At 45.2% G+C, this 23,005-nt stretch overlaps 1 protein-coding gene across 1 annotated transcript in view; it reads right to left on the minus strand.

The window, feature by feature from the left end:
* Window positions 1-23,005, minus strand: part of TENT4A (terminal nucleotidyltransferase 4A) — a 686,787-nt gene that overhangs the window by 594,352 nt on the left and 69,430 nt on the right. The window lies entirely within an intron of this gene.

The following is a 23,005-nucleotide window of genomic DNA, read 5'->3' on the forward strand; positions in this document are numbered from 1 at the left end:
ACTCGGTTGTCAATATTATCTGACGTATAATATTTAATCCAGGGTTTCACATCCACCCACTCTTAATATTTTCATACAACCGTGATCGGAATCAAAAAAACAGACTGTTCTATTCACATCAATGGAAATCTCTGCCAGACAAAGAAAAAGATATGCATGTCAAAGCATAGGAGCGATCCCAACCACTGACCACCCCAGGCTCCTCATGGAAAAACCTCCTCCTGCAGCGCTGCAGGACTCTGAATTCTGAGAACAGCACCCTGCTGCTGTCAGAACAGATCAGTGCTGCAGCTAATTGGCATTCCAGCAAAGCAAACACCAGTTAACACGACACAATAATATATCATATCAAGACGTTGCCAGGGGCTTGGCTAAGCGACAAACATGCTTTATGTACTCAGACAGTGGAAATCCACTTGCGTTTCAGTTCCCAGTGCCGTTAGTTGGGAAAAAATAAAATAAAATAGATGACTTGGCAGCCACTAGCAACCACAATGAATTCATATTCGGTTTACATTACACCTTAAAATTATGAATTTCATTAAGATGGACACTAATATAAAATCCTACTTAAAACTATTATATATATATATATATATATATATATATATATATATATATATATATATATATATATATAGAATAAATTCAAACATCACGTCCCATGGAACCGAGGAAGTGTACACCATCATGTGGTACAAAAAAAATGTATTATAACCCAATACATATATATACACAAAATTCCAACAAATCAAAAAAAAAAATATATGCACAAAAAAAATAAACCACAAAAATATGTACAGTATATAGATATTATATTTGACCCCAATTAGACTAGTTAATTCCAGAAACAAGCCAATATAAACATGCACATAGCTTTAAATATAGCTTTAAATAAAGTAACATTGGGGACACCAAGAACGAACTAGCTGAAACAAAAGTTTTCAGCCATTATTTATAAATGCTCTCAAGTCAAATTCTATGTTAAGTCCATATGGGACATAGGTTTTTAATTTATAGCTCTACCAGGTCTCAAGCCTAGAAATCTCACTCCTTATGGTTCCTTATGGATTTCTTTTGTGACTGGGCATAGTGTTTGAAACCCTGTGCTTGGGGAACTCACTTTTAATGTTAGCAACGAGATCAGACTCTAGTTTGGAAGGTAAGCACCATACAGCCCACATATTGAAGGCCACATAGATATTGGAACAAATATACTACTTTCTTAGTGGAACATTTTAGAAATGTTTTAGTACTAAAGGATCTGGAGGTACACCTAGATGGAAAAGAGGTGCATTTTTTGTATGAATTTTGGGTATATGTATTAACTGGGTTGTAATCATGTTTTTGTACCACAAGATGGGGTTCACTTCTCTGTTCCATGAGATGCGATTGGATTAAATCCGTATATAATATATTAAGTGAAGTAGGTTTTTATATTGGTGTCCATCATGAAAATTCATTTTGAGGTGTAATGTACTTTGAGTGTCACAATGTAATGCACCTTCAGTTTCACTTACAATTCTCCTTCCTCTACTCCTCTTCCCTTCTCCGTCGCGGTTCCCCAAGGTTCTATTCTTGGACCTCTTATTTTCAATCTACAGCTCTGGCTTCATAATTTCTACGCTGACGACACACAAATCTATCTCTCCACCCCTCAACTCACTCCATCAGTCTCCTCACACATCATTAACTTGCTAACAGACATATCTGTATGGATATCAACCCTTCCTCAAACTCAACTTGTCCAAAACCGAGCTAATAATATTTCTTCCCCCATGTGCCTCTTCCCTTGACTTCTCTGTCAAGAGCAATGGCACAACCATCCACCCATTCCCATGTCAGCGTGCTAGGTGTTATCCTGGGTTCTGAACTCTCCTTTCGGCCCCACATCCAAACCTTGCTGCCTCAACCTCCGCATCATCTCCAAGCTACGGCCCTTTCTAACCAAGGAAACCATAAAGCTGATTCACTCCCTGGTTATCTCTCGCCTTGACTACTGCAACTCCCTCATCATTGGCTTACCTTTAAATAGACTATCCCCCCCCCCTTCAGTCCATCACGAATGCTGCCAGACTCATCCACCTTACAAATCACTCAGTGTCTGCTACCCCTCTCTGCCAATCCCTCCATTGGCTGCCACTTGCCCAATGGATTAAATTCAAAATACTAACATTAAGTTACAAAGCCATCCACAACTCTGCCCCCAGCTACATCACTAGCCTAGTCTCAAAATGCCAACCTAATCGCCCTCTTCATTCCTCCCAAGACCTCCTGCTCTCTAGCTCCCTCATCACCTCCTTCCATATCCGCCTCCTGGACTTCTCTCGAGCCTCGTCCATCCTCTGGAATTCGCTACCCCAATCTGTCAGACTGTACTCAAATATATCCACTTTTAGGCGATCCCTGAAAACTTTCCTCTTCAGAGAAGCCTCTCCTGCCTACATCTAACAACTGCACTATTTTCTCAATTAGCTCACCCCCCACAGCTATTACCCTTTTGTACAACTTAATCCTCCCTCCTAGATTGTAAGCTCTAAACAAGCAGGGCCCTCTGATCCCCCCCGTATCGAATTGTAGTGTAATTGTACCATCTGCCCCAATGTTGTAAAGCACTGAGTAAACTGTCGACACTATATAAATCCTGTATAATAATAATAATAATAATAATAATAATGTAAATGAAGTATAAATTCATTGTGGTTGCTAGTAATGGCTGCCAAGTCATCTGGCATTTTTTGTTTTCCTAATTTCTGGCACTGGAACGCAAGGGGATTTCTGCTGTCCGGGTACATAAAGTGTTTGCGCTGTCACCTAGCCACACACACAGGTCTTATGATGAAACGTGTAGCTTTGGCGTGTGACGTCATGTACCGAAGTGAAGCAGAGTCCATTTTTTTGGTTGTAAACTTTTACAATTCAAACACTCTGTTTTTAACCTGGATCCATGTGTGTTTTTATCTTCAATAAATACAGATTAAAAGCTTACTGCACTATGAGGAGAGGGCTTGATTTCTTCATTTGTGATACATCCATTGGGAAGTCACTGCTCTATACACCCATCTGACCATCCCAGTCTGGAGAGGCTTTAAGCAGAGTTTATTAACGGATGGATTGGATGATTCTCTGCGAGCCATTACTGGGGCATAACTGCGTGTTTTAACCACTTGTAATTAGGTGGTCAACTGCATCTGGTAAGAGGCTGTGTGCTTCTGTAGAGGCTGTGTGTGCTTCGGTGGTGGAATATAAAGGAGTGAATATAAAGGAGCGCTACACTTCTGTTTTAATACTACATTCACCCAACACTTTTTTGTTTTTTGCTTTTTACACATCTTTTTGTAACTTTTCAGAACAAAATACAGCACTGATTTTAGAGTCTTTCAAAATGTGATAGTCCATTTCCTGACTTCTTTTCAAGACCTTCCTTTTGCAGAAGTGTGCACCCTAGACCAACACTAAACTAGTGTGTGGTAGCCACAAAAAGTCCTTAGAGAGACCAGTTTGGCCAGGACAGAAAAATAGGTGTCACATTTTATTCTTCGTCTGCTACAGACATGGCATCCTTTTTGTGGTGACTTTTAAGCAGGGTACCAGGGAAGACATCAGGAAAATGCTTCTCATGCATCCGGCTAACTGCATCTGGATTTGAGCCAAAGCACATTGTGGCTACAAAAGGGCTTTGATGATTGCTTCCTGAAATTTTAGGAAGAATCCACTTCTTCCAGTTTCTTTGTAACTCACAAAAGAACTATATACAGCCAATTGAAACATACAGACACTGTTGTACCAGTGTCTAGCTTCTACGAGTCTTTCAGGACAGCACCTGGAAAGAGCGCAGCTCCACCCATTTCCCAGGAAACACTGCAGTCCCCACTTTAAAGCTTGGACACTTCCACCATGGCCTCAGTTTTTGAGTAACTCCAGCCATGCTAAAAACTAAGCACAATACCACAGTAAAATCACAATCAGGGGAGGGTCAGATGCGGTCCTAAAATAAGCTTAGAAATACCATCACCGGTAGGTCTAACTAAGGTTTTCTCACCTTGTCTTTCAGGACAGCACCTGGAGATAAGAGTACTTACTCTAGGGTGGGACCACCGCTCGCAGGACCTTCCTGCCAAAAGACTGCTCTGCTGCTGAGAGCAAATCCATCCCATGGTGACGAGTGAATGTTGAGAAAACTACTTCTGAGGCCCTATAAGCTTCTTTGATGGCCATCCGAAGCCACCTTACAATTGTATTTTTACAAGCTCCACAACCCTTATGCATCCCTGAAAATAGAACAGAATTGCATTTCCTAAACTCTTGTAACCTCCAGATGGTTATTGCATCTTCTTACACCCAAACTGTAAAAACTCCCTTTCTTTAGGACAGGGCTGTAATTGACAAAGTTTCTGGAACCATCTCCTGGGATCCGTAGAAAATTGAAGAAGCCTTTTGGGAAAACTCCGGGTCTGTCCTCAGCTCTACCCGATCTGCCAAAAAAAAAAGTAAAAAGGTTCACCCGGGAGAGGGGGGGCGATGGGGAACAAATAAAAAAAAAAAAGAAATAGAACTGACCTAGCTCTGACAATTAAAATAAATAAATCTAATGATCAAAAGGGTCCCGAGATAACTGTCTCTAAAATACCAACACAGCTACCTGAAATTTTAAAAAGGTACTGGCCCCCAGACCCTTCTCCATTCCGTCATGGAGAAACTCAAGGACATAAATGACTTACTGTGGAGAGCAATTTTTTGAAGTGTATCAGGAGTTGAAACATTTCCATGTTTTAAAATAAATGGCCCTGCCATCTAGCAAATTTATTGGACAAGCCCTTTCTCTTTAGGATTTGCTCCTCGGTATCCAGGCTGCCAGCCTGCGTTAACCTACATCTGGGACGAAGGGGCCCCTGACTCAGCAGGTCCCCTCGTAGTGGTTGGAAACCAATGGGGTTCTACTTCCAACTTCAGTAGGGTCAAGAACCATGCCCTCCTTGGGCCAATTAATGGCTACCAGAATTAGTATTGTTGCCTCTCGCTGTAACTTTTTGAGCACTAGAGAAATCTGCATAGGTGTAAAGGTGCAACACAAGCGGAAGGTCCAGGGCTGGTCCAGTGTGTCCAGACCAACTGCTTGGTCCTGCCTGTACAGAGAGAAGTAAACTGGTACTTTTGCATTTGTTTGAGATGAAAAATGGTTGACCTGGGGAACATACCATCTGTCCACCATCATCTGAAAGACCTCTGCATTCAGGCTCCATTCTGACTAGTACCCATATTCTTAGATCTGCTACTTCATTTAGGCTGCCCTTTAGATGCACTGTCTGGGATGCCACATTTTTTTCTGCCCATGTCAAAATCTGGAGGGTCAAAGTCAGAAGAATCCTGCCTCTTCTGCCCCCCTGCCTTGAGACGTAGACTATGGCTGTGGCGTTGTCTGATATTTGAATGTGTTGGACCCCGATTATCTCTTTGAAAGACAACAGCCCCAGGAAAATGGCCCTTAGCTCTCTCCAGTTGGAGGGCCTCTGTGTTCTGGTTTGTGCAGGACCCCTGGGCCATCTGGCTCTCGAGATGTGCACCCCATCCCCAGAAGCTTGCATCTGTTAATGTTTTTGCTGCCGGAAATGTGCAGAACAAGCCCCTGTTCAGATTTGTTTGACTCCTCCACCACCATAATTTCCTCTTGAGTGCTGGAGTCATCTTGAATGGAGGCGGGCCCACTGAACAGCTGGGATCGAGGCTGTGAGAAGGCTTAGCGTGGACATTGCTTCCTGAACTGTAAGAGAAGTTTGTCTGAACATTTTTCACTGCATTCTGAACCTTCATTATTTTTTCCTCTGGGAAAACGGTCACCGGTTATTGCAGGTTGGCTAGGGGGGAGGAAATATCACTCCAGGTTTTTCCTCAACCCCTTTGGGACCTTCAGGGTCTCTTCTGTCCTGCCTCCTTTGAATCCAGGGTCTAGTGAAAAGGACGAAAATTCTTCTTAACCTGTGGTGTAAGCATGTCAAAATCAGGGCCAAACACCAGATGCCCCTCAAAAGGGAAGTCCACACAACTTCACCTAAGAGGCTGAATCGCCTGACCACATTTAACCCATAATGCTCTTCGTGCCGAATTAACTAGTGCCAAAGATCTTAGACATCCTCACGGATTCTGACGAAGCGTCTGCCATGTAACCCATTGCCTTTTGTAAGACTGGCAGGGTATCCAGCAAATCTTTGCGAGAGGTCCCTGCTTCAATATGACCTTTCAACTGTTCTAACCAGTGTTCCAAATTTCTGGCTACTACAGTTGACGCCATTGCAGGTTTGAGATTGGCTAGCGTAGAATCCCAGTCCTTTGATAGAGAATCCGCTCTCTTATCCATAGTGTCTTTCAAGACCCCCATATCCTCAAACGCTATTTTATCATGCAGGGATAATTGGCTTTATCCTCCTTTATGTTCAGGGTGGTATGTATTGTTTTCAATAGGTCGTCTTTGTCCAGGGACAGCCTGTAGCAGGAGAAAGATGCCTCCTTTTCTTCACCTTCCTCTTCATCCGACACTGGGGAGTCCCTTTCCTCCTCTTCTGACTCGCCGACTACCCTATGAGCTGAAGTGTAAATTTGACAAGATCAGAAGGACTGAAACATGTGAAAAGTAGTGAGCATCTCACTAGGTTGCGCAGAGGAAGCCGCAGAGGATGTCTCCTCTGACTAGATCTGCTATACAGGACCTGTAGAAAGGCTTGGTCCAACAGTCCTTAAGGGAGGTCGTTACAGGAGGGACAGTTTTGGGAGGAAGGAAAACATGCTTGGTCTTTTCTTTTGCCTGAAAGACACCAAGCACAAACGCCACATAAATGAAACTATACTTCAGGCATCCTCACCAGCAGGCCCATCAATAGTGAAAAAACACCCCGCAATAACACTGTCCTCCTCATGCTCCCCAGTGCTGTCACCTCAGGAGCGTTATGCAGGCTCCCCCCTACTAGGGGAGGAAGGGAGGGAACACAAACATAGCCCAGGTGAAAAAATAGAGGCCACTGACTCTGATTGGGCCTGGCTGGTGTTTGTGGCTTTTGTCACTGGTTCCTCTGGCTCCAGCAGACGTTCGGCAGGTTTATTTCAAATTTTCACAGTCCTTTCACTGCGTCGAGGACTGGAAATAGACTAGCCGTTGCCCCTTCCCCCTCCTGCATTCCAGCCGCCAGAACCGATGCATGCTGCTGGAAGTCCCGCCCCATCCAAAAAGGATATCACCCGCCACCTGGGACCCAGAGAAAGTGGGGCCTGGAAGCCAGAGATGCTGCACTAAGCATAGCACAGCACCACGCACCCTTCGGTCCATCAGTGCAGGACCCTTCACTGACCTCTACCCTTGCTGGGTTCAAAGAGGAGAAAAGTACTGGAACATCCCCCTCCCATGGGGGGGGGGGGCGTTGGGCTGGCCAGAAAGATCCAAAATATGCTGACAAGGTATGCCCTTCACCCTTCCCCACTTGTAAAAAACACAGCACACCCCTGGACCCCTGCAGCGCTTCCACCATGGCGGAAAAAAACACTACAACTGAGGCCATGGTGGAAGTGTCCAGGCTTTAAACTGGCAACTGCAGTGTTTCCTGAGAAATGGGTGGAGTTGCACTCTCTCTGTGCTGTCCTAAAAGACGGGGCAAGAAACATCACATTTGTCCTACTGCACTGCAAATAGGCTTTCTCCCCCGAGTCGGGCATTAACGAGCCATTGGGGAACCCCTACATCTAGGTTGCACAGTACCACAGCAGCCAATTCTAAGATAACACTCCCATAAAAGTTGTCCACATACAAATGGTGCCCCTTATGGAACAAAGGTGACACCAAGCCCCATGCTATCTTGCCACTGCTCTCCACACAGTCTGGGCATTTGGGGGGGGGCTCCACATGACTGTCCTTTACCTCAAATTCTAAAAATCATATGTATAACCTTATTGCCCTCCCACAGAGCTTTAACCCTTATCTGGCATGCTTGCTGGGGAGACATTGCTTAAGCCTGCCAGTAAAATGTATAAGGGACTCGTCCACGCAAATGATTTGTTGGGACATATACACCTCAGCAAATTTTTGGTCAGGTCATTTACAAAAGGCCGAATTTTGTGAAGCAGATCATAGTTTGGGTCACCCCAAGGATGACAGGGTATTTTGTCGCTGAAATGCAAGATTACGCATTATGTGCGCATATCTATGCCTGGCCATCGCAGCAGAGAACACAGCACATGATGAATCAAGCCTGTGGATCAATATGACCGCAATTCACTCTTTTGTAATGCCCATGTTAACCACCTCATGCTAGTCTCTGCATGCAGCACCTCTGTAAAGAGCCAATGATGTGGCTCTTTACCCATCTGATTTGCTGTGCCCAATCACAGCCGATCTCATGTAAACATGGAACTGCCATAATCGGCTCTCACCACAGAGTGCAGCCCCAGCAGTGCCCATTGACGCCAATCCGTGCCGCCTTTCAGTGCCTGCTCATCAGTGCCACCTATAAGTGCCATCAGCGAAGGTGAAAAATTACTGATTTACAAAATTTTCGGACAAAAATGCGTTTTTCAAAATTGTGTGCCGATTAACCACTTAAGCCCCGTAATTTGTCTCCTTAATAACCGGGCCATTTTTTTTGTGATTTGGCATTGCCTCATTTTAACTGACAATTGCACAGGTGTGCGACTTTGTACAAAAAAAATGAATGCCTTTTCCCCTCCCACAAATAGAGCTTTTTTTTGGTGGCAATTGATCACCTCTGCGATTATTTTTTGCGCTATAAACAAAAAAAAAAATTTTTTTTTTTACCATACAAAATATTCCCAAATGTTTTTTTAAAAAAACAATTTCTTCTGCCGTTTAGGTCAATATGTATACTTCTACTTTTTTTTTCCAAAATTGCAATGAGTGTATATTGATTGGTTTGTGCAAAAGATAGCATCTACGAAATAGGGGCTATATTTTTTTTTACCAGTAACGGTAATATATTTTATTTATACATATTTATATAGCGATCAGTGCTATAAAAAAATGCACTAATTACTGTATAAATTACACCGGCAGGGAAGGGGTTAACTGTCCTAGGGAGTGATTCTAACTGGGGGAATATGGGACTGCCTGGGTGAGGAGACCGATTTGTTGTTCATACTAGTATGAACAGATCAGTCTCCTCTCCCCTGTGAAGTTGGGTACAGTGTTGCATGACCGCGCAATTGTCATTCAAAGTGTGAGCACTGAAAGTTGAAAATTGGTCTGGGCAGGAAGGGTAAAAAAAAGCATTGTAGCAGTTAAGGGTTAGGCTCAAAAAATAAATAAATAAATAAAAAAAAGCTTAAAACACTGAAACCAAAGTGTCGACCAAAATGGTCTGGCAAAGTATTGTAAATTGGTTTGGTCCACAATCAAGTTATAGTTACATAGTAAGGTTGAATAAAGACACCAGTCCATCCAGTTCAACCTCTGTGAGTGTCTACAATTGTCCCTATCCCTGTACATTGCACACTCACATTGGTCCCTACCCTCAAGGGGCCCACAATCCAAGGTCCCCATTCATATACTAGGGCCAATTTTGGACAGAAGCCAATTAACCTACCTGCATGTCTTTGGAGTGTGGGAGGAAACCGGAGGAAACCCAAGCCGGCACAGGGAGAACATGCAAACTCCAGGCAGGTAGTATCGTGGCTGGGATTCAAACCAAGGACCTTTTTACTGCTAGGCGAGAGTGCTAACCACTACACCACTGTGCTGCCGCAGTTCTTACATTAAAATAAAAAAAGCAAAACAATTTAAGTTAGACTTTCCAGTAACTTGTTTTCCAGGAGTCTCAGGACAGCAGCTGAGTGGCTCCTCCCACTTGACAGGAAACACCTCCAAACTTTAAAAAGGAGGCTGCTTCCCGCACATTGCAAGTTACATTAGAGAACCTCCGACCCAAGCTGGAACACAATCAGAATATGGTTAGTCACAGCATAAAATCAAATAAGGGTGGGTTGTTACTGTCCTGAAAGACTCCTGGAAAACAAGTTACCGGTAAGTCCAACTTAAATTTTCCCTAAACGTCTTTCAGGACAGCACCCGAGAGGATAAACAAGACTTACCAACTAGGGAGGGACCACAGGCTGCAGGAACTTTCTGCCAAAAGCCTGATTTGCTGACAGAAGATCCAGTCTGTAATGGACACACGTCAAGTAACTTGACCACGTCACCACCTTACAAATTTGGTCTGGGGTGGCACCAGCTTTTTCTGCCCATGTAGTGGCTTGAGCCCTGGAAGAATGTGCTTGAATTCCCAGAAGGGGAGATAGCCCCGACAGAGTAGGCTGCGAGATTATTTAAGCCATTTATCAATTGACCCCTTTGAGGCTTGGTGACCCTTTTTGCCAAAAAATAAAAACAAAGTACGAAGACCTAAAGAACTTTGTTACATCAGGGTAATGTAATAGAGTTCTTCTTGCATCCTAATTGTTAAATTGGCTTTTTACCCCTGAAGGGTTTGAGCAAAAGGTTGGTAGGATGATCTCCTGCAACCTGTTGTGAACCGACGCTACTTTTGGTTAAAACCCCCTGGAAATGTTTTATGTATAATCCTATCTGGGTAGATGGATAAGAAAGGTCTTTAACCGATAGGGCATGCAGTTCACCAATTCTCCTTGCCGATGTGATTGCAACTAGAAAGTCTTAAAAGGTTAGATTTCTCAGAGATATTGCTTGCAACAGTTTAAAAGGTTCCTTTGTGAGGGCTTGTAGGACCACTGATTAGGGGTGTTGAAATTAATCGTCGAATCTATGCATCGGCATTCGACCGTCCACGATGCGGCATCGATGCTGTAGCTTTAAGGGATTATTGAGAATGACGTCATCCTCGCGTAGTGCCGCCTCCGAGTGGAATGGAAAGCAGACGAAGCTTTCGTGACGTTTTCTTCTGCCTCCCGCTGACGTCATCCCCCTGTGTCGTGGCTCAGAGAGGAGACAAGACAACACTGACACAGCCGGCCCTGCAGTCTGACCTCCTACAAGTCCCAGTCCCCCCCAGAGCTTTCCTCCCAGCGGGCTGCCTTCCTCCCCAGCACAGAGCACACACAGGCTGCCACTGTTACAGGGGGAGAGGGAGCCCGACCGTCCAGCCCTTCACCCGACTCAGGAGGGCAGAGGACTGGGAGGAGAGAACCGAGCTAGGCCATGCTGTCCTCACAAGCAGCAGGAGAGGAGAGGGACCGGCTCCGTCCAGACCAGCACCTGAGTGCCACTCAGACACAGTGCCACACTGTCACCAATACCATCATCAAATCATTCAATCAGGTAGGCGACTCATTTTCATTTGTCAGTGTCACCAACACACACAGTGGAAGAACTAGTACACTCACTAGGAGAGAGGAGGGAGGAGAGACCTGCTCCAGCACCAGAACAGCTCAAACACTCATGGTCATCATCACAGGTAGGTAACTCACTGTCTGAGTGTCTGTCATACACTAGTAGTACTAGACTAAAAAAAAAAAAAAAAAAAAAAAAAAAAAAAAGGGTGGTACACTAATATACTACCAAAGAAAAATAGAATATAAAATAATAAAAATATATAATCTGTATCTGTCCGTCACTGTAAATGTAATGGTCGAGAGGTTCTTAGAACAACAACCTGCAGTCTGTGCCACCTTGCTGTCTCCAGAAGTCAGAAAAAGTCAGATCTCTGCACTCTCAACCAAACAGATGTGTCAAATGCAGAGGATGCTGTGAGTGCATTAAATCCAATGAAGGATGCAACCATGCTGGTGTCAGAAGAGTGCAATCCAACAGTTTCTCTCATTGCCCCTCTAAATGCACAACTGCTCCAGAGCATGACAAACACTATGGGAGACACACCCATGATCCATGAGATCAAGAATGCCATCAGAACAGATCTCCAGAAGAGGTACAGCAGTGAGACAGAAGATGATCCTTCATACAGCCTCTGCACTGGATCCTCGCTTTAAGGGACTGCCTTTTATCCTCACAGAGGAGGAGAGAGTGAAGATATACAAAGGAGTGACTGAGGAGGCTGCATTCTTGGAGGCAATTAAACTTAATTTGAATTTCATCATGTTTCTTGAAACAAACTCGAACTGTGTGGTGTAACTTGTAAGCCATGCTTCCGATTCTGATGTGGTGCGGGAACTGCACAGTCCGTTTCCTGTGCTTTTTCTTCACCCCATCAGAATCACAGGCAATTGACAATGTTTTATTTTTATTTTTTTCTATTCTTTTTTTGTTCAGACAGATTACATCTAGGACACATGATGAGGATGAAGTGCCTATAAGAAAAACTCTGGAAGAAGAAGAAAGTTCACCCATCGAGGACAACCATTCTCCATCTCCTCCCAAAAGAAAGATCGTTGCTCATGACTTTGCTTGGACAGTCTTTCACTGACACTGAAGGTACAATAGAACCCAAGACCCCATATGCCAAGGCTGAAGAGGAAATGGAAAAATATTGTAAAGCCCCACCTCTGCCTCTCACCGAAGACCCTTTGAACTGGAGGCATGAGGTCACATTTCCCCTCCTTTCTCACCTGTCAAAGCAATACTTGTGTATTCCAGGCACAAGCGTGTCTGCAGGGAGGGTTTTTTCCCACTGCAGGAGAGGTGGTAACTGCAAAAAGCACCACCCTCAAACCAGAGCATGTGGATCAGGTAGTGTTCTTACAGAAAAATCTACACATTCCCAAAAAAGCTCTAGGCTGTCGGGGACTGCATGAACCACGATTTACTTGCTAGTGCAAGCGGAGATTAGGTCCGATCTTGAAAACAATGCAGTTTTGTGTACAATGCATCAGAGGTCACAGTGACCAGAAATTATACTGACACTGGACTTGTTGGGAGGGTAGATCTGCACGATTCTGGCTTAAATGAGAATCAAGATTTTTTTGCTGCAAATAATTGATTCTCGCTGTGTCACATCTTTCACATACACAAAAATTGGGCTGACTTTACAGTTTAGCCACTTGCTGACCGCTGCATGCCGATATACATGAGCACAATGGTAACGGTGGGCAAATGGGTGTACCTGTACGTTTCCTTTACACAGCGGGCGTGCCCACTAGCCCAGCAAATTAAAGCATGACTGTCCCCTCACATCTCGTGGACTATGTCTGCCGGGGCCTGGCATCGTGTCATGGAGCGGGAGAACGGGGAGATGTAAACAAGCCATTTTCCCCCATTCTGCCTAGTGACATGACAGGAATCTAGTGATCCCTATCATTGGGAGCAGTTATCACTGTCATATCAGTGGAAGTCCACCCCCCCCCCCCACAGTAAGAATCACTCCCTAGGACACACTTAACCCCCTGATCGCCCCCTAGTGCTTAACCCAGGGCTCGAGGAGTGTGCATGCGCGGGCACTCCGTAATGGCTGCTTAAGCCAGGAGGTCTGCGTCACCCCTGCCCCGCGATCATCCACGGCACCACAGCACTGGTTAGAGCAGATCCTTCCAACCCTCTCCGCTCCGGTGACCCCGGCGGGAACACCCACAGATGTCCGGTGGCCAGACGAGATCTGGGGCCGGATTTCAATAAGGCCAGAGGGAACGGGTATACCAAGATGGCCACCGTACAGAGTACCTCACAGCCTCACACAGCCACGGGGGACAAGAAGCCAGATCAAAGGCAAGTGATACTCCCTGCTACTCTGTCATACTCTCAGGTGACCTAGGGTGGACATCACTATCCCCAGACACAGTCTCCAGCCTCTACAGAATCGCTCATAGGCCGCCACATTGAGGACAGTGCCCTATCTCCATCAGGGCCTTTGTCTCCTAACCTGCTAGCTACATCCTCTCCACACATGCCTGAACAGGATTCCTTCTCCCAGCAGGAAGTCCTTTTCCTCAAAGAAAGGGGTCTAGCCAACACCACAGCACAGATCACTAGAGATATGAAATCTGATTTCGCCAATCTGGGATCCAGAATGGAAGCGATTGAAAGCAAACTGGACATTACTGTGTCGTGCACAAACCAAAATGCAGCACACATTCAGACCCTTCACGAGCAACTGAACTTGGCCCCATCAAGGACCGACGACCTCGAAAACAGATCCAGGTGATACAATCTACGGATCCGTGGCCTCCGAGACCTTTTCAGATGTTTCCACGATAGTCCAGGATCTCTTCAAGGACTTAATCCTGAATATCCCTTCACATCGTCTGGAACTGGACAGGGCTCACAGAGCCCTTGGACCCCCGAGAAAGGACGGATCCCCTAGGGATATCATAGTGAAGCCACACTTCTATGCCGTGAAGGAGGAGGTTCTAAAGCAGTCGAGACTTCGTCAACAGGTCTCCTGCCATAGTCACCAGCTTCAAATCTTCGCTGACCTGTCCCCAACTACTATCCAGAAGAGACGAGCCTTGAAGCAGCTTCTCACAGTCCTACCCAACCAGGAGATCAAATACCGGTGGGCCTTCCCCTTTGCAGTTAAATTTATCCACAAGGATCGCACCTACTCCTTTTCCAGTCTGCAGGAGGGGGAAAAACTGCTCCACCACCTAAAGCTTATTTCCCAGGAAGCACCCATGGAAGTGTCAGCCAACGCAGCAGCTTCGGCCAAGCGTCCACAACCAACGAGTCCGGTCTCCCCCTATGGATATCCGGAAAGATCAAGAAAACGAGACCCTCAAGATCCTCAATCACCCTCTCGTTTTGGTCACGAACTTGGGACGGGTATCTCCGTGTTGGTGAGAGCTCTGCGCTCCTACTCTACCCTGCCCCCAAGCAGGACCTTTCCCAGATGCCTCATGTTGATTATTTTTTTTCTTCTTTTTCTTGTAATTTCTCCATTTTGATCCTCTTCCCTCTGGCCTACCTGAAGCCCTTAGCACATCGCCTTTTTGTCACCCCCAGGTGTACCCCCAGGTCCTTGTACGATCAGAGATACCCTTATCCTGCTCTCAGGCGAGAGGGAGTAAGACTTTTTCCCCAGGACCTTCGGGCCCTCCCTATGAGAGCCCTATCAGAAACTTCTTCGTCCCTCACAGGGAAGCCGCAGAGGAACTGTTAGCTCTGACTGTCTGGTATCCCTCTTTAGCAGATCCCCCCATAACTTCCCTGAACTGTTGCTAGCCCACCGGACTGTTTCTGCCCCCGAGATGGTCTAGGATTTGACATTTTTTTAACTAGCCTAACATTGGTTACTGCAAGTTTAGCCTGTTAACTGATCAAGCTTAACCTTCAATATTTCCTTTTTATTTCTAGTGGTGTTCCAGGCATATTTTGTCCTTTTTACGATTTTTCTTATAAGTTAGGGGTAGGGGTGATCCCCCTTGCTCCTCCACCCTTCCTGCGGAGACAGGTTTTTGTGTTTGCGGGACGGGAAGCCGGCCCTTGGTAAAGGTTGCCGGTGCCTTTTGGTCTATGGGGGGCAACTCCCCCCAGACACTGCAGTCCTTTGTAGATGTCTTTTTGTATGTGTGTTTTTCTCTTCACCTTTCTCTTTTCTTTTCCCTTCGGAGCCAGTCAGACTGAACTAGGACCACAGCACCGATCCTGAACCGGCTCGCCTTCCCTCCTCCAGCCAGTCCTCAAGGTAAGGTAAGGCTTAGGTAAGAGAAGCTTGTTTACACTGCTTGCCACATACGGGGTTCTATGATTGATTCAAATAGCCCAAAGGGGGTCCTGCGAATTGCCACTCACAACACTCAAGGACTGAACTCCCCCTGAAAAAGATTAGCCTTTGAACACTACCATTTCCTTAAAACTAGATATAGTCCTACTACAAGAAACACTTCCCGGTTCGGTACAGCCCTAAATTCCTCCACCCACACTACCCAAACTTCTACTTAGCCAATGCTGAGAACAAGGCTTGAGGGGTGGCTATCCTCTTCGCCAAGACTTGCAAATTTGAACACTCCTCCACCTATAGTGACCCTGGGGGGCAGGTTCATATTGGTCAAGGGTTTGATCGAGGGCAACCTATATTCCATAATTTCATACTATGCCCCCAATAAAGGACAATCCAAATTTTTTCAAGACCTTCTCAAAGCCTTGCTTCCCCTAACGGAGGGCAAGGTGATATTTGGAGGGGATTCAAATGTTGCCTTCGACCAGGGACTTGACAGGTCCAAACCCCCGGGTTCACAGCTCACACGTCCCACCAAAGCCAGCCTATCCATAGCAAGATTCCTCCATGCTCACAGCCTGATTGACATCTGGAGGGAGTTGAACCTAACCAAACGTGATTTCACACACTATTCTCCGCCACACCAATCCTACGCTAGGATTGATCATATTTTGGTCCCCCCGGAGTTGATCCCACCCACCGGAAAAGCCTTCATTGTCGATGTTCCCTGGTCAGACCACTCACTAGTTTGCATCTCGGTGCACAATGTTGTGACGAAGTTGGCAGGGACACACTGGAGACTTAATGAATCTCTTCTGAACGAGCCAAATATATCCAAGGACATCGAGAGCTCCTTGAAGGAATATTTTAGCCTGAATGATGTAGGGGGGGGGGGGGGGGGATCTCCCCGGGAACTCTTTGGGCAGCCCATAAAGTTGTGGTGAGAGGTAAAATCACAGGCATAGCCTCGCGCATCAAAAAAGAACGAACGTTAGCCATCAAAAACCTTGAAACTAAGTTTAAATCCCTGAAATCTCAGCACAAGAAGAATCCCTGTCGGGCTCTGGTGGACCAGGTGGACGCCTCTAGACTGGAGCTAAACCTGGCCCTAACCGTTAAGACGGAGAAAGAAATCCGCTGGAGCAGCGCAAGATTTTATAATCAGAAAGATAAAATAGGCTCCATGCTAGCAGCCAAATTAACCCCCAAGTCTCGCACTCTATTTCCCCAAAATAAGGGTCTCGGGACAAACGCTCTCAGCCAACCCCATCAAAATACTTAAGTCATTCCAAGAATTCTATGCTAAACTTAACAGTTCGACCCAAAAAGATGACCGCAGTGTATGCAATGCTCTCTTCCGAGATTTGCCCATACCTAGACTTTTGGTTGATCATAGAGATGTAATGGAAGCGGAATTCTCAGCTGAGGAGATAAGGGGAGTCATAAAATCTCTCAAAACTGGATCGGCTCTGGGCCCTGATGGCCTCTCAGCAACATACTATAAGGCATTTGTGGATTCTCTGGCACCGTATATGGCAAAAAATTTTAACTCAATAACGAAAGGCTCCCCATTGGATTCCCAGCTGAATACCGCATACATTACGGTTATCCCAAAGCCGAACAAGAACCTGGAAGACGTAGAGAATTATAGGCCCATATCAATAATGATCTTAAGATGCTCACTAAAATCTTGGCCAACCGGCTTGCCTCCTTTATTGGTAGATATGTCCATAAAGACCAAGTTGGGTTTATCCCTGGAAGGCAAAGGCCAGATTTAACCTGAAGGGTCATAGACATAATTGCTGTTCTTCAATCCAACTGGGAAGGGGGACCCAAACAAGAAGGTAGGCTTTTGTCCCTGGACCTACATAAGGCCTTCGACTCCATCAAATGGCCGTATATTTTTTCGCTCATTGGGGATTCGGAAACAGATTCCTGGGTACACTTCATTCCCTATACTCGAATCCGACTGCGTCGATTCGCTTCTTGGGCCACTACTCCCAACCACTCACCATAGCTCGAGGCACCAGACAGGGGTGTCCTTTATCCCCTTTAATCTTTGCCTTAGCTATCGAGACTCTAGCCATAGCCATCCGCACCAATCCTGACACCCAGGGAGTCTCATGCGGTACCCAAACTCATAAGTGTGGTCTATTCGCAGACGACCTACTCCTTTTCCTCACCTCTCCCATCACTTCACTGCCTAATCTTTGTAAAACCCTGAATGATTTCTCCAAGGCCTCAAGCCTTAAGGTTAATTTCGCCAAATGCCACACCCTTAATATTTCACTTCCCATGCCTACGGTTGCAAGCCTTCAGAGCAATTTTGAATTTGCATGGAGGGACACATCCTTAGAATACCTAGGGATCAAACTCACTCCTAAAATCGAACAGTTATATTCAGCAAACTTTCCTCCCACCTATAAGAGGTTAGCAACGGACTTACAAAATTGGGCAAAGAACGATCCCTATTGGTTGGGTAGGATTCACTCACTCAAAATGACTCTCCTTCCCAGGCTACTTTATTCAGAGAGATACCGATAAACATAAGGACTGATCACCTCGAATCCTTTCAGAAGAAGGTGACTCAATTCATATGGGGGAAAAGGGGTCACAGGCTACCCTGTAACACTCTTTAGATTACAAAAGAAAGGTGGGCTAGGAGTACGAGACTGCTTTGGTATTTCCAAGCGGCCAGACTCGCTCTATTGTCCACTGTATACTCCAGGCTGGGAAAACCGGATTGATTGCAAATAGAGAGACAGGCTGCCCCTACATACACCTTAGCCCACGTACACACGGTCGGAGATTTTGGCAACCAAATCTGTCGGATTTTGCCCGACGGATTGTGTCCGAAACTGTTGCATACACACGGTCGGGCCAAGTTGTCTGATTTCGCGGTTGCCAAGAACGCGGTGACGCAAGCTGTGTACGGCGGGACTAGAAAAAGGAAGTTCAGCACCACGTCCGGCACCCTTTGGGCTCCTTCTGCTGATCTCGTGTTTTAGTAGAAGTTTGGTGAAAGACGAATCGCGCTTTTCAGATTAGTGATTAAGATCGCTACTGCTCTTGAGTTTGTGCTGGTCTTTTTTGCGTATCTGATAATCAGTGCGTGCAGTCATTAAGCATTTGCTTCTCATTGTGGACTATCTTGGTATAGTATGCTTTGAAAGGCATTTTTTATTGTCTGCTTGCTTCTGCTATTCAGGTCGTCCTTTCAGGCCTTGCTGTTTAGCGTTGCTTTCTGGTGTCCGTTCTGACCAGCCGACTGTTTTCCAAACATGTTTCGTCTACGTACTCATCGTACAGTTTGTGCTGTGCAGGGGTTCTTACTTTGACTTTGACACAAGCCAAAGGTCTTGTGTCAAAGTCAAAGTAAGAACCCCTGCACAGCACAAACTGTACAATGAGTACGTAGATAAAACATGTTTGGACGACCAAGAATTGCTTGCGCCAGCGTCACCAGTTCTCCCACATGCCTTTGCTCCGTGAGATCCACGAGAGTAATCCTGATCATTTCTGGATTATTCTCAGGATGACGGACCCCGTTTTTCACTGTCTGCTGGCTTTGCTGTCCCCTTATATCACCAGGCAGGATACCTGCATGCAGCAAGCCATCACTCCGGAGCAGAGGCTCATCGCCACGTTGCGCTACTTGGCGACAGGGAGAAGCCTTCAGGACCTCAAGTTCTCTACAGGCATCTCCCCCCAGGCTCTGGGGATCATTATTCCAGAGACCTGTTCTGCCATCATTCAGCTCCTGCAGAAGGACTATATTATGCCAAGTTTTATCCTTAAACATGACATTCTATGTATTTCATGATTGCTAATGTCTTGCATTTCTTTCCTCATGCCCTAATTACCATCATTGCAATATGCTCCGACTCATATGCTCTGCACCTTTGTCCTCATGCGGATTTGCCTCACTAACTTCCCCACCATGCTCCTCTTGGCCCCTAAAACTATAGTCTAGTCACTTGACAATGTTTTTTGTCAGCTCCATAGTATTGCTTTCCCCTAAACACCCCCTAAAATCTCTACAAATGTGATGTGTGTGCTTCAATTCATGCAAAGTGACCTTTTTATTGTTTTTTGGAGTTGTGCCAAACTCATTAGGAACCCCCCTCTCCCCAACTGCTACCTCAGCTGATAGCAATCTTATCTGATGACTTGACCCAACCCAATACACACTCTAAATACCTTTTTCATGATAACATTTATGGAACAATTCACCAAAGCATGTAGTGTAACGGCCTACCTCAATACTTTCAAATGCTATTTTGATTTTTTTAACACATTAAATTTCTTGCTATGTAATAGCAGAATGTCAAAATGTGTTCCATTTTGTTATTATGACACTTCCTACCTGTCCGGTGGGCTGCCAATAGTGTAAGGAGGGGCTTCACAAAGTATCAAACATTATTTAGGCATTCAGCTCTCAATCAAGTGGAGAGGGGTTACCTCTCCTAAACATCCCCCCTATTATTTTATCAAGGGCCCATCAGATGGGGGGGATGGGGGGGGGTTAGGACTCTCATAAGGGGACCTTATACTTGTTATACTTTTGTCAAAAAATGTGGGTGTCTAATCTGCATGCAATGTTGATTTGTAAAATTACTAGTTTTTTTTCCTGTGTCACTACACAGTGTCTTTCAACGCAACAGAAATGGCAGACTGTGGCCTCCCACTTTGCCATTTTTTTTTTAAAGTTGTGCCTTTTTCAGCAACAGTGCAAACCCAAGTTCAAAGTGAGATGAGGGGACAGTCTCTTCTTCAGATAATCTTATGTTGTGGGTCTGCCACACACACACACACACACACACACCTTTTTGTTAACTAATGTGTAGTGCATTACTGATCTAAATCATGCTCATTTTCAGCACCCTGGCAGGAACATGGCATGATTGTCCAAATTTACACCTCACTGTGGGTGCTTTTTACTAAAGGCACATCCACTATGCACTACAAGTGCACTGCAAAAGTACACCTGAAACTGCACTTGGAGTGCAAACTGGAGTTGCTTTTAGTAAATCACACTCCTTAGCACAAACTCAAATTTCACTACAAATACATTTTAAGCCCAATGAAAAAGGAAGCCACACATTGTTGAGAATTCAACTTTTTAATACAAGCACATTCATATGTGCGTTTAGTAAAAGGTTTTTACAACAAACCAAGATATTTTGGGTATCCAAAACCGAGTTTAATCATTTATTTACTTGTTTTTTTGTGTAAACAGGCATGAATCAAACCGTAAAATACAGAACACAGGAACTTACAAAGTTCAACTTGGAAAAGTGAAGACAATATCAGACATGAGTATGTACAAACTGGACTGATATTGCCTTCATCACATGGGGTGTGACCCCTGAAAAATCCAAATTTGGAAGATGCACACAGTGTGTCAACATGTGCTATCTCCCATCATGGGAGATCAATGTACATGCTTTGGGGCTGCAGCCCCTTCATCTCAGACACTTTACACAAAACATGTACATTGATCCCCCATGATGGGAGATAGCGCATGTTTACACACTCTGCATCTTCCAAATTTGGAATTATGCAAAATACAACATTTTTAAAAAAAAAAGCAAAAATAAAACCCTATCTAGTTTTTTCGTTTTCACACTCTCCCCAAAACATCAATGATGTTCTTCATTTTATTTTTAACATCATTGATGTTTTGTTGTACAATTTCCAAATCCCTATTGCACCCCATTATCTCCCCGATCAAGATCTGGGCACTTTCACTGGTAAAATAGGAATCTTCCTCCACATCACCTAGAAAAAACAAACAAAAAAAAAAAACAAACACACCATGTAATCCAAATATGGTGATATACATTGATGAGCTTACCAGAAGCTGTGTTCTCCGACACTCACCTGTTGTGGTGACAATTTGGCCAACCTCCACAATCTCTCCTTCTTCCTCCTCCTCCATTTCTTCTTTTGGAAGTTGCCCTTCTTTGGGAGGGGTGTGGTCCCTGGTGTCCTCATACTTGCCGAGTCTTCTCTCCCCTATGAGAATGTCAACAAAGATTAATTAGCACACAGAGGGCATAAATAGGAATATGAAACATTGCTTGGAAGTGGTGTACAATTGTGTTTTTGGGCCGAGTTACAAGGTGAGAACATTATTGGGGCCACTTTGTCAAGCTGAAATACTTCCCTGCAGAACGATGTTTCATACGAACGAACGAAACCATGACCTTGAAAGTGGCCATTTTAAAATGCACAACATTAAATCAAAGCACATGGAGCATGTATGCAAGCAAGAATAATCATATGAACACACGACAACTACTTTTTTTTTTTTAAGAACACGCTTGATCCTTAGGTACTGCTCGTGCTCCCTCAGTTTCAGGTCTGACCAGCGTTCTTAGTTGATCCTTGGATCGGCGTACCCCAAAATTCTTGAGAAGACTTCACATTTATTCATGATCTTGGCCTTTCTGATATTTGGGTTTGGGTAAGGTCCATACTTCCCATCATAGTCGGTCCTGTTCAATGTCGACCATCTCCAACATCTCTCCAAAAGACATATTTGAGGCCTTAAATCTTGTCTTCCTGAATCGGGACACTTCAGGCTCCGGGGGCTTTCCTCACCCTCCTCCTCGTTAGTGGAACTATTATTGCGCACCTGCGTTCTCTCCGCCATGTGCTCTCCCCACTGCGTGGGAAGCGAAGGGGCGGGGAATAGTCTGGAAAGAACGTCAGGGGCGGGCGGAGTTTCACGCATGCGCACTGTATATAAAACGCCACACATGTGTATCGTCCGTACGATCTGGGAGGAGAGTGTGAGTCACGGACGCGGCGAACGTCGAAACGAAGGTAACATTTTTAACTTTGTGCTTCACTAGACTGCTTGTGTCTAGGCCGCTGTTGGGACAAGATAAGGGATTTTAATTGCATTATTAGTATTTGAGGGTTTGTCTTGTGTTTCGTCTTTCAGGCAAAATGGACCCATTCAACAATGCCAACTTTATGGGGCTATTCCTCGAGCTCAACACGGAGATGCCCTGCCTGTGGCAGTTCCACAACAAGTTTTATTATGACAGATCAAAGAGGAACGCAGCACTGGAGAAACTGCTTGCTTTGGTGCAGATCAGGGTCCCCACGGCAGACATGACATATCTGAATCGCAAAATTGTGGCCATGAAGCTTACATATTTCAGGGAGAGAAAGAAGCACCTGAAGTCCTTGAGAGCAGGAGATCCAGATACCGTTTATTATCCCAGGATGGTGCACTTTGACAGGCTGCATTTTCTGGTAGACGAGGGGGTACCCAGGCCACCACTCAGGCCATCACTCTCCAGGCTTCCCCCAAGGCATCCTTCACCCCCAGCTGAGGCTTCTGATGTCCAACCTGGGCCTTCCAGGCAGCACCATATGGTGAGGCCCAGCTTGAGACAGGTATTGCATTGTTGAACATA

Source organism: Lithobates pipiens, unplaced genomic scaffold (assembly GCF_037356315.1).
Source record: "Lithobates pipiens isolate NorthernLeopardFrog02 unplaced genomic scaffold, aLitPip1_a1.2 Scaffold_19, whole genome shotgun sequence".
NCBI classification, from domain to species: Eukaryota; Metazoa; Chordata; class Amphibia; order Anura; family Ranidae; genus Lithobates; species Lithobates pipiens.